The sequence below is a fragment of the Mus caroli genome, chromosome 18 (assembly GCF_900094665.2).
Source record: "Mus caroli chromosome 18, CAROLI_EIJ_v1.1, whole genome shotgun sequence".
NCBI classification, from domain to species: Eukaryota; Metazoa; Chordata; class Mammalia; order Rodentia; family Muridae; genus Mus; species Mus caroli.
Genome location: NC_034587.1, coordinates 26,650,000 through 26,661,084, shown reverse-complemented (window position 1 = coordinate 26,661,084; position 11,085 = coordinate 26,650,000). Strand labels below are relative to the sequence as shown.

General features: G+C 38.7%; 1 pseudogene; it reads right to left on the bottom strand.

Moving 5' to 3' along the window:
• Positions 1-3,755: 3,755 nt before the first annotated feature.
• Positions 3,756-4,254, bottom strand: LOC110285136 (annotated as a pseudogene).
• Between the last annotated feature and the right edge of the window lie 6,831 nt (positions 4,255-11,085).

Here is an 11,085-nt window from a genome sequence, read left to right as displayed (position 1 = left end):
AATACCTAAAAAAGGCTTTCTTATATAATGAGATGAATTATAAGAGACACATTTGCAGGCTACATTTATAACAATCACAGGTTCCTAATGCATAGTGACAGGAAAGTTTTTATAATGCAGCTGGACATTTACTTTCCTCTTGATTGGAGATATTATGGTTTTTGACACACCACATGGTCATGTGTGTTTGACCAAGGACATCCAGGCAGACTTAGTTCTACAACTGGATTCAATAAGCCAGTGCTCCCTGCTGGGCACCTCTCAATGATACAATTAATACCTCAGTCCCTTTCCTCACATTTTTGAACATGATCCCAATTAGGAGATCTTTTTTCCTTAACACCGAAGGACCCAACTTGTTCTGCTGCCTGGATCCTGTCTATGTGCTCCTGGCAATTCTTTAGCATGTTAACAGTACAAAAAATAGAATTCTCTCCTCTCAAAGGTGTTAGGAGAATTAATTAATGTTTATGAAGCACCTCAGATCCTTGGATGAGAAGGCCCTAAAGAATTCTCTCCTTTGAAGGTGGTATTATTACATCATCTAATCTGGAGACACAGAAAAGCTAAAAATAGACTCTCAATACAGTAACCCCAATTTAACTCTGTGTGGTGGGTGTCTCTGTTCCTTCTCTTGGGAAAGGTGCTTGTGAAGAAAGTGGGAGACATTGACCCTGTATAAATTTGTGGATTGTAAAATTTTCTTTAACACATTTTTCTTTTAGTGCAACCCCCATTATTTCACAGGCTCAGCTCTTATTTCTTCCATAAAACAGACATGAAGGACAAAATTTCATACCAAAGAAATATTGACAGGAAATACCCAATATAAGTAGTTCCTAAGGTTTATACTAACCCCTTAGGACAAAGACTAGTTTAAGTCACACGAAACATATGCTGAACATATAAAAGAGTCTAATGGAGAATCTCCCAGTTAGGGGGTTGAATAATATTTTCATAGCCTTAGACTGTGCTTCCTAAAATCAAGATAGCTCTTATTACCTGAAACTCCAATTAGATTAAGCCAGCCCCTGAATCTGAAGAGGAGCTTACCCTTTAGTCTCTCCATGTGCAATCCTTCTCACCGTGTTCTAGTTCCCTTCACATCAAAGTAATGGTGCCTAATTTTGGTGAAGAACATTTTTTAAATGATTATGCTTTGTTTGAAAGTAAATAACTTGATGTACTTACAAAGAACAATGGAAAACAACGTAGCATTTTTAAGTTCTTCACCTCAGGGATCTTATGATACGATCTATATTTTCATTCATAGTGTCTCATTTAATGTTTCTACTGTTTTGAGAAGTGGTTTTTGGTGTTATTAACACTTTGTATATGAATAACTTTAGATATGGGAGGACAAAGGAACTTCTCAATAGTACAGACTAAAAGTGAGAATGCAGTCTGTATGATTTTCCTCCAAGGTCTATAAAGCTAAGTTACACAGTGTTCCAGGCCAAACCGTCAAAATGTGGGAAATGGCATATGTTTGAATACATAGTATGAGCTAAAGAGAAAGGGGGCAGAGTGAGAGAGTAAGGATTATTTTTTAAAAAAGAGTGAAATGAAAATGCATTGTTTTGATTTTAGTCAGTACAGTGAACAGTATTGATCCAAACCAAGTAAGGGCTTTGTATTTTGCCAAATTAGAGCTTTAGGACAAGCAGCAGTGTTAACTGCAGGACCACAAAGGGAATGCTCACATTTTCTCTCTATTTGGGCTTACTTCAACTCGGCCAGAAGAATTTTGGTGCTTGGATCTCTTTTTGAAGAACCAAGAGTTACTGTTACCGAGTATCGGAAGGAGACTGATTGTATCTCCTAATTTGGCACCTTGTCACAAGGCTCATACTTCCCTGGACAAAGATAAGGACACACGTCTTTCTAGGTTTTTGATGTAAAGAGAGCTTAGTTTTATCACTACACTATTATATTTCCATCGATCTCAGGATACCAAATTGCATATACACAGCCAAAGTAGCTGTCTTCAAAGTAAATTGTGACATGATCTTGGATCTTTGTCATTGTTTTATATATGGTACTCAAGATGCCAACATGATTAACCATGAGCAATGCAATCATGGTACTATTACTTTATTGTCAGGATAATGACTCAGAGGAAAGTACTCACCTATATCCAGTAGCAACCAAGGATATAAGAATTCATTTGAGAGATTAAATTAAATATCCAATATATTAAGAAGTTACTAGTTTTCTTTTTTCCCCTCTTTTTTTTAAAGATTTATTTATTTATTATATGTAAGTACACTGTAGCTGTCTTCAGACACTCCAGAAGAGGGCGCTAGATCTCGTTACGGATGGTTGTGAGCCACCATGTGGTTGCTGGGATTTGAACTCTGGACCTTCGGAAGAGCAGTCGGGTGCTCTTACCCACTGAGCCATCTCACCAGCCCTTTTCCCCTCTTTTTACTGGATATTTTATGTATTTACATTTCAAATGTTATCCCCTTTCCCATTTTTCCCTCTGGAACACCCCTCTCCCATGCCTCCTCCCCCTACTTCTAAGAGGATGCTCCCCTTACCTCCCACCAACTCCTTTCTTCACCACCCTGGCATTCCCCTACACTGGGGAATCAAGCCTTCATAAGACCAAGGGCTTCTCCTCCTATTGATGCCAGACAATGCCATCCTCTGCTACATATGTGGCTGGAGCCATGGGTCCCTCTATGTGTATTCTTTGGTAGGTGGTTTAGAATTTGGGAGCTCTGGTGATTCTGGTTGGTTGATATGGTTGTTCTTATGGGATTGCAAATCCCTTCAGATCCTTCTGTCCTTTCTCTAACTCTTTCACTGGGGACCCCATGCTAAGTTCAATGGTTTGGTGCAAGCAACTGCCTCTGTATGTGTCAGGCTCTGGCAGAGCCTCTCGGGAGACAGCTATATCAGACTCCTATCAGCAAACACTTGTTGGCATCCACAATAGTGTCTCTGCTTGGTGTCTGTATATGTGATGGATCCCAGGTGGGGCACTCCCTGGGTGGCCTTTCCTTCAATATCTGATCCATACTTTTTCTTTGTATTTCCTCCCATGAGTACTTTTCCTCCTTCTAAGAGGACTGAAGCATCCAAATTTTGGTCTTTCTTCTTGAGCTTTATGTGGTCTGTTAATTGTATCTTGGGTATTCTGAAATTCTAAGTTAATGTCCACTTCTCAGTGAGTGCATACCATGGGTGTTCTTTTGTGACTGGGTTACCTCACTCAGAATGATATATGCTAGTTCAATCCATTTGCCTAAGAATTTCATGAATTCATTAATAGCTGAGTAGGTTTCCATAGTGTAAATGTATCACACTTTCTGTATCCATTCCTCTGTTGAGGGACATCTGGGTTCTTTCCAGCTTAGGCTGCTATGAACATAGTGGAGCATGTGTCCTTATTACATGTTGGCGATCTTCTGGTTTTATGGCCAGGTGTGGCATAGCTAGGTCCTTGGGTAGTACTATGTCCACTTTTCTGAGGAACCACCAGACTGATTTCCAGAATGGTTGTATAAGCTGGCAATCTCATCAGCCATGGAGGAGTGTTCCTCTTTCTCCACATCCTTGCCAGCATCTGCTGTCACCTGAATTTTTGATCTTAGCCATTTTGACTGTTGTGAGCTGGAATGTCAGGGTTGTTTTGATTTTCATTTCCCTGATGACTAAGAATGTTGAATATTTCTTTCAGTGCTTCTCTGCCATTCGATATTTCTCAGTTGAGATTTTTTTTTTGTTTAGCTCTGTACCCCATTTTTTTAAATAGTACAGCAAATACCTTTATTACAGGAGCTATGAAGCACTGTTTGTTTGCCTTTCTGGGCTTTGGTCTTCTGCAGATAGAACTCTAGCTCCTTGCCCTCGAGCATATAGACATCTGCTCTGCCACACTGGCCTGGCCTTGAGGCACTGTAGGCGAAAAGGTTGTCCTGCTGGACTGCTTCTCCAGAAGACGTCTGGGTTTGGCAGAAACCTTCTTCATTTTCCTTTTGTCGTATTTCTTTCGATTTTTCTTTGATTGTTTTTTCTTTAAAATCTTTTTCTCCACAGGAGTCAGTTTGGCCCCCTTCTTGCCGCTGAGGGGAAGTGCATAATGGCACACATTCCACTGCCAAAATGGGGTGATGTCGATAAACACAATGAAGTTCTTCACCAGGATCTTGTGGATAATCTCATTATTGGATGCATTGTAGACAACATCAATGATTCTTGTTTTGCAAGTACAACATCCCAGGAAATATTCCCCACATCCAGTTGGTTTCAGTTTGGTTTTGGTTTTTTTCGAGACAGGGTTTTTCTGTGTAGCCCTGGCTGGCCTGGAACTCACTGTGTACAAGAGGATGGCCTCAAACTCAGAAATTTCCCTGCCTTTGCCTCCCAATTACTGGGATTAAAGGCGTATGCCACCACTTCTTTTTGCCTCCTGGAACTCAAACTGGATATATTCAGTGAGGGCCATTCTTAGTGTTGGCAGCAGGCCATCCCAGCTCACACTTCTGCTTCTTGTCCCCTGTCTTTTGGTGCTTGTGCGGGTTGTTCCAAGAAATGCCCATCACTTGGGGCTGTACCCCATTTTTAGTAGGATTATTTGTTTCTCTGGAGTCTAGCTTCTTGAGTTCTTTGTATATATTGAATACTGGTCCTGTATCAGATATAGGGTTGTTATAGATCTTTCCCTGACCTGTTGGATGCCTTTTTGTCCTATTGACAGTGTCCTTTGCCTTACAGAAGTTTTGCAATTTTATGAGGTCCCATTTGTCTATTGTTGATTTTATAAGCCATTGGTGTTCTGTTCAGAAAAATGTCCCCTGTGCCCATGTGTTGGAAGCTTTTCCCCACTTTCTCTTCTATTAGTTTCAGTGTATCTGGTTTTAAGTAGAGGTCTTGATCCACTTGGACTTGAACTTTGTACAAGGAGATAAGAATGAATCGATTTGCATTCTTCTACATGCTGAACTCCAGTTCAACTAGAACCATTTGTTGAAAGTGCTGTCTTTTTTCCACTGGGTGGTTGTCTTCTTTATATACCCTTTCTTAGTACATGGTGATTAGATTTAGAAATGCTTGTGTAAGGACCATTGGACACATGGATGGTAACAGACAGAGTTGATGGAGACATCCACTCATTCCCTTTTTGGATGCAAAGTCCAATGAGATACTTGCTAAAATGTAAGAGGCCCCATTAATAAGCAATGATGAACAAGACATCTCAGTCCTATATTGCTATAAGTTTTGATGAACCAACGTAAAGTGTAAACAGCTACCTAAAGGATGTCATAAGCATATGATCCTCTATTTATTCAGATTCTTCTGTGCTTTCATACTGTATTTCTATTATTTGAGTGTGTACAAATATATATTTGGTGTATATTGATAAGAGAAGATTGGACTTGATAATGTCAAGCTTGGGATTCTTCAGCTGGATGGAAGGATGTCATCTGTCTTCAAGCATCCAAGCCAGGAAAGATCAATCAGGCAGTCAAACTATGAGAATGTGTGCCCTGGACAGTAGAGCACAGTGGTCTTTACTTTGGACTTTTGAAACAACATATTAACAACGCCTGCTGATCATACATTCTTATGCAAAGTAGAAAAGTATACAAGTATGCTCCAAGCACCATGAATTGAACACATACTGTGGATTATCAGCAAAACTACTGCACTGCTCCAGATAGATTACCAGTGTTATAGCCTTTTATTTTTAAGATCAAAAGCAATGCTTAAAGGCCCCACTGACCGCATGTTTCATTTCATAGTAAGAATAAGAAAAATAAAGCCATTGAAATCTTGCTACTTCAGTCATCACAGTTAATATTTCATATGTGTTCATTTCTAACAATACATTTACTGTTTCGGGAACAAAATATGGAAACATACGTGCATGTACCTATCTAGGGGCTCTATCTGGAAGCTGAATTGTAAAAACTCCCCTCCTCTTTCTGGTCCTTCTCCCCTTCTTCTTCTACCTCTTTCTGATGGCCTTCCCCATTACCCTCCTCTCCCCCTTCCCTTTATCCTTTCTTCTCCCAGTTCTCTTCCTCTTTTTCCATTTCTCCCTAGTACTCCTCCTCTTCCTTCTTCTTTCTCTTTCTTCCTTCTCTTCCCTCTCATTTTTCTCTTTTAATTCTAGCTCTTTTTCTGTGCTTTTTCATTAATACATATTACATCAACTTTTCTTACTAGACCAATGTGATAGTAATATTTTATTCATGTAATATAATACTAATAAAGAATAAAAGATGACTTTAAGTTATTTTTCTCTTTTGTAAATTCCCTTTCTCATGACTTTATCATTATTTGACTGCACTGTACTTCCATTGTGAGAGTCCTCAACATATAGAGACCATGGGAACCTGCTCTCTTACTTAGATTTACTATTGTTTTGAAAAAATATTACATCCAAAGTCACTTTGGGAGGTAAGAGATTATATGGCTTATAGTTTCATATCATTGCTCATCACTGAATAAAATCAGAATAGGATTTCAAAAAGGGTAGGCACCTGGAGGTATGAGCTGATTGAGAGGCCATGCAAGGGTGCTGCTTACCTGTCTGATCATCATGGCTTGCTCAGCCTGATTTCTTTGAGAATATAGGACCAGGAGTCCAGGGGTCGGCCTTCCACCATCAATCACTAATTAAGAACAGAATGAGCCCTGTTTGTGTCTGAGCATTCTATAGACACTGTTATCTTTGTTTTGGAGAGGTATGAATTTCTCATATTTTGGAGGTGGGATGGGAATCCTCTCTAATGAGGTCTGATGAGGCCTGAGAGCTGCAGTATTCTAAAGATGTGTAACTTTGAGGGAAAAATCTTCCTTTTTCATTTGTTTTCAAGAAAAGTTCTACCCATGATGGGCTTAATGTTAATAATTCAGATCTCCTCACTTATACCTAAATTATGTGGAAAACAAACATCAAATTTTTAAAGTGACTCATACAACATTAATTCTGAAGGAGGCACAGGCAAGATTTCATTCTGGCTTTTCCTTTTATAGACTAGCTGGCTGTGATTCTGCAGACCTCACACCAAAGAGGCGTTTCTGACAAAATGCAGAACAGATGCAGGGCCTGCACCTTGGGAGATGCAGATTGCACTGTGGCTGAGGAGCTATTTTCAAGCCTCCCCGAGCCTTGCTTTCACCTGTTTATGCAGAAGCAGACCTGTGGATTTGTGCTCACCCAGTTCTGTGCCAATGCATTCCCAGCAGCCCCAGACAACTGCTTTCTCTTTCACATTCTGTTCCTTTCCTCCTTGCATTTGCTTGACAGCTGCTCAGGGTTGGCTGTTAAGAGAGCTTCACGAGGCTGTTGCTACAGGTGGCCTCCTTTCTGGGAGAAATGGTCAAAGATAAAAAAAAAAATTGAAGAATGAAGTATCTGTAATAATGGTGCCATAATTTTGATGAGATGTAGACTTCTTGAGAAAGACTAGCAGCCATTTGGTTCCCCCACCTCCTGCCATCTGCTGTGAGTACAAGGATAAAGCTTGCACCTGTGCCATCTATGCATCTAGGCATGGGTACATTATCATAAACTAAAAAAGCAACAAAAACCATACAATACATTTAAACTGTCTCATAAATAATGGTGCTTGTGTGACTCAATAAAATAATCAAATGACTTGACAAGTTCATAGGATTATGTAATGATTCTAGTGTAAGTATGAACATCTCATAATCAGGACAATAAATGGTAGAACACTTTAAAGTAAGAAAGCTTTCAGTCTTTGATGCTTTGTGGATGAGAGGGAATAGAGGTGACCAGGATCCTATTAAACCAGGAAGGGGGTTAGCAAATGGCTCAGTAGCTAACAGCACTAATTGTTCTTGTAGAGAACTCAGGTTCAGTGCCAGCCACCCACATGGATGCTAACAATTATCTGTTAACTCCAGTTACAAATCCAACATTCTCTTCTGACATCCTGAAAACTGCATGCATATGTCTCATGCAAGCCACATACCCAAACACATGAAATAAAAATAAACCTTAACAAAAAAGAAAGGGCAAATCTATTAGGTATTCCATATGCCTTCCCTAACAAATGATACTTCAGCTGATTTCTGAAGGTGTAACAGTATCTTGGTCTTGTGCTTATCTTAGTATGGTTGTTCCATTCCAGAGAGGCTTGGACAAGCAATATGTTCTTGCCTGAACAAATGTGTACCTTCACTCATAACAATTCTCTGAATGTGAGAAGGAAGAAGAGACATCTGTGTTTCCTTCTTTCTACTTCTGTGGAGTTAAAGTATCTCAAAAGACAGCAAGCATAGAAACACTTCTATATTCGAGTTAGTAGGCTATAGATTTGACTCTGCTTTATCTTTCAAAATATTTTGCTTATATATGGTCAGGATCAGATCATAGGTGGATATTGAAGAAGGAGGATGAGACATCTTATTAAAGGTTTAATTAATCTGATGTTCATGGACAAAGATCAAATGGATAAAGTGTCTTGAAGACAAGGTCAGAGCTCTGCCAGCACCAAAGATTAATATTAAGAACTACACTGAAAATAATCATTTACCTCTTTCTTTTATTAATGAACACCAATATTATGTCAGGGCCCATGGTATTGCAATTTTGAAAGTACTAAGAACCAATGTTTGTTACCTGTTACAGATGTGGATTTGGAACTTTGCCATAGTCTCTAACATCAGAGGCAGTTGCTCAACAAAATCAAAATCTGTGTACTTTTTGGCCATGGCTGAATCTTAAGGGATTTAGGGAACAGCCTACTTAATATCCTCAGAAGATGTTGACCGTCTGGAATCACAGATCCATCCATGTTACTGAGAGAAACTAAGAAGCCCAGATAAGAGATTAGCATTTTTACTTCCTGAGAATACTAGTCATGATATATTTTAGCTATTATATGTCATTAGAGTATTCAAGATACCTCTTAGATTCAATTCTACTGTAAGGTATAAGGCAATAGTCAGCAACATAATAAATATGCGTGGTTAAATTTCTGTAAGGATTTATTCCACAGCAGAGGAATCAGTTGATCAAGAGAAGAGACAATATACAAAATGAAAGAAAAATGTTTGATATATTGACATCTAGAATATTTGAAGCCCTCAAAAAATAAAACATCAGCACTCCAGTCTAAAAATGATAATAACAAGAACCAAATTTGTTTCCCTAAAGATTAGCAAATAGCCAGTGAGGGTGAGAAAACAAAACAAAACAAAAAAAAAACCCAAAATATATGAAATACAAATAGTCAATAAGGTTTTGAAAAACATGTTTGGCCTTAGAATCTACCACTGTAACACAAATTATTTCAAAATAGGTAGTCTTGTGGATTATTACAAGTTAAAGCATATTGTCTTCTGGTCTAGATTTCTTCCCCGTGATTTTAATCTAATTGAGCAAGCATGGAAGGCTGTGAAGAGACAATGAAAGGCAATTACATGGGGTAAGAATAAACCTGTGATATAATTTGCTAGATGAACACGCAAGTAGAAATAGAAATACCCAAGAAGGAGGATTACAATGTATACCAGCCATTAGAGAGCACCATTGTGGAGGGCTCAAATACTCTAAGATTTAACTTCTTCAGACATTCTTCTGTCATATAAGATTTCAATTTTGATTTTGTTACGCCAACTAATGGAGCAGATCTCCTTGTCTTTACAAGAAGAGAGATGAGAAGGTTTATAAACATGTAAGCAAATTGAGGACTTACAATTCAAGTTGCTAAAGCACAGTCAAAAGTACATCCACACAGTTTGTGAAGCTGTTGTCTTCTCTCCTCCATATGCATTCTATAACAACTTGTATGAGTTTGATGATTGCATTGTTTAAGAAAAATATGTATTATTCAAGCAATGTTTGGCTTCTGTTTCTATTACTGGGAAACATGTAGTTCTTTTCAAGCAAAAAAAAAAAATCAGAGTTATAACTCTAAGCAAATATTGTGTCCAGGCACATTTATTTTTGATAAAAAATGAATATCAATTTAATTGCAAATGAGGTACTCTCCTAAGACTCCTGGCAAATTGCAGTCCTGGCCCTGAGTACAGAAAGTTACTCTGTGTGTGTGTGTGTGTGTGTGTGTGTGTGTATGCTGGATTTTCCTTACCTGGTTTCGAAAATAATGATCTGAGTTTCACCTAGAAATGTTTTAAAAGGCATCTCAGGCAGAAGGTTCTGTGGAGATGTGCACAGAAATGGGAGAATCAGAACAACTCGAGTCTCTTACCAGATCAACGAAATCTATCAGAGATCTCTGCACGGGAGGACAACTTGGACACTCTCCTTATCAGAACATGATTCTTCCATCAGTAAATAACTTTCTTTCCTTTAATATGATCAAGGTAGATCGCTTAGAGTCAAAGTTTCAAAAACGTTAGTGGAGAGATTAAAACATACCTTTTCCCCTTCTCCAGTTAACCTGACCAAAAAAGATTAGAAACAAAAAAAAAAAAAAAAAAAAAAAAGATTTTCAACTCTGGTGAGCCGACTCATTCTCGCTCTCCATGAACACTGAATTTATCATTTAAATGTTAAAAAGGGAAACCAGATGCTATAGTTATTAACTTTTGGAATCAACTCTAATCTTCCTATTAAATTCTTCCATCCAGGTACAGGCAATTATTTGCTTGATCTAAAGGTGCAGAAAATGCAGGCACACAGGGTTTCAGAGAGTCCAGTCTAATAAGACAGGTGGGTAGCTAATAATCTGGAAAATTACCTGCAGATTGAGGATATTGGGAATGACTAATGGCCAAAACTAAGCGAGTAAATTAGTTGCAAAATGATACCATTTGCAGTAGTCGTACGGATGGGGGACAGAAAGGCACTGTGGCATGTGGCAACAGGCAAGTTATGTTACATGTGCATGGGGCCCAGGCTCAGGAAAGCCAGCCATCAGCTGAGACCCCTGTGCAGCTGCCTCATGCTTTTATTTATTTATTTATGCTCCTTCTGTGTCATCTGGGCCATGCGTGTAAGGCTTGATAGTGCAGACCCTGGCGTGTCCTTAGCTTTGTGAAGTCTAGAACAGCCATAGTCAAGGTCATAAGTATCTATTTAAAAACATCTGAATCTTTCCAACAAAGGATTCAGAACATCAAAATTATGAA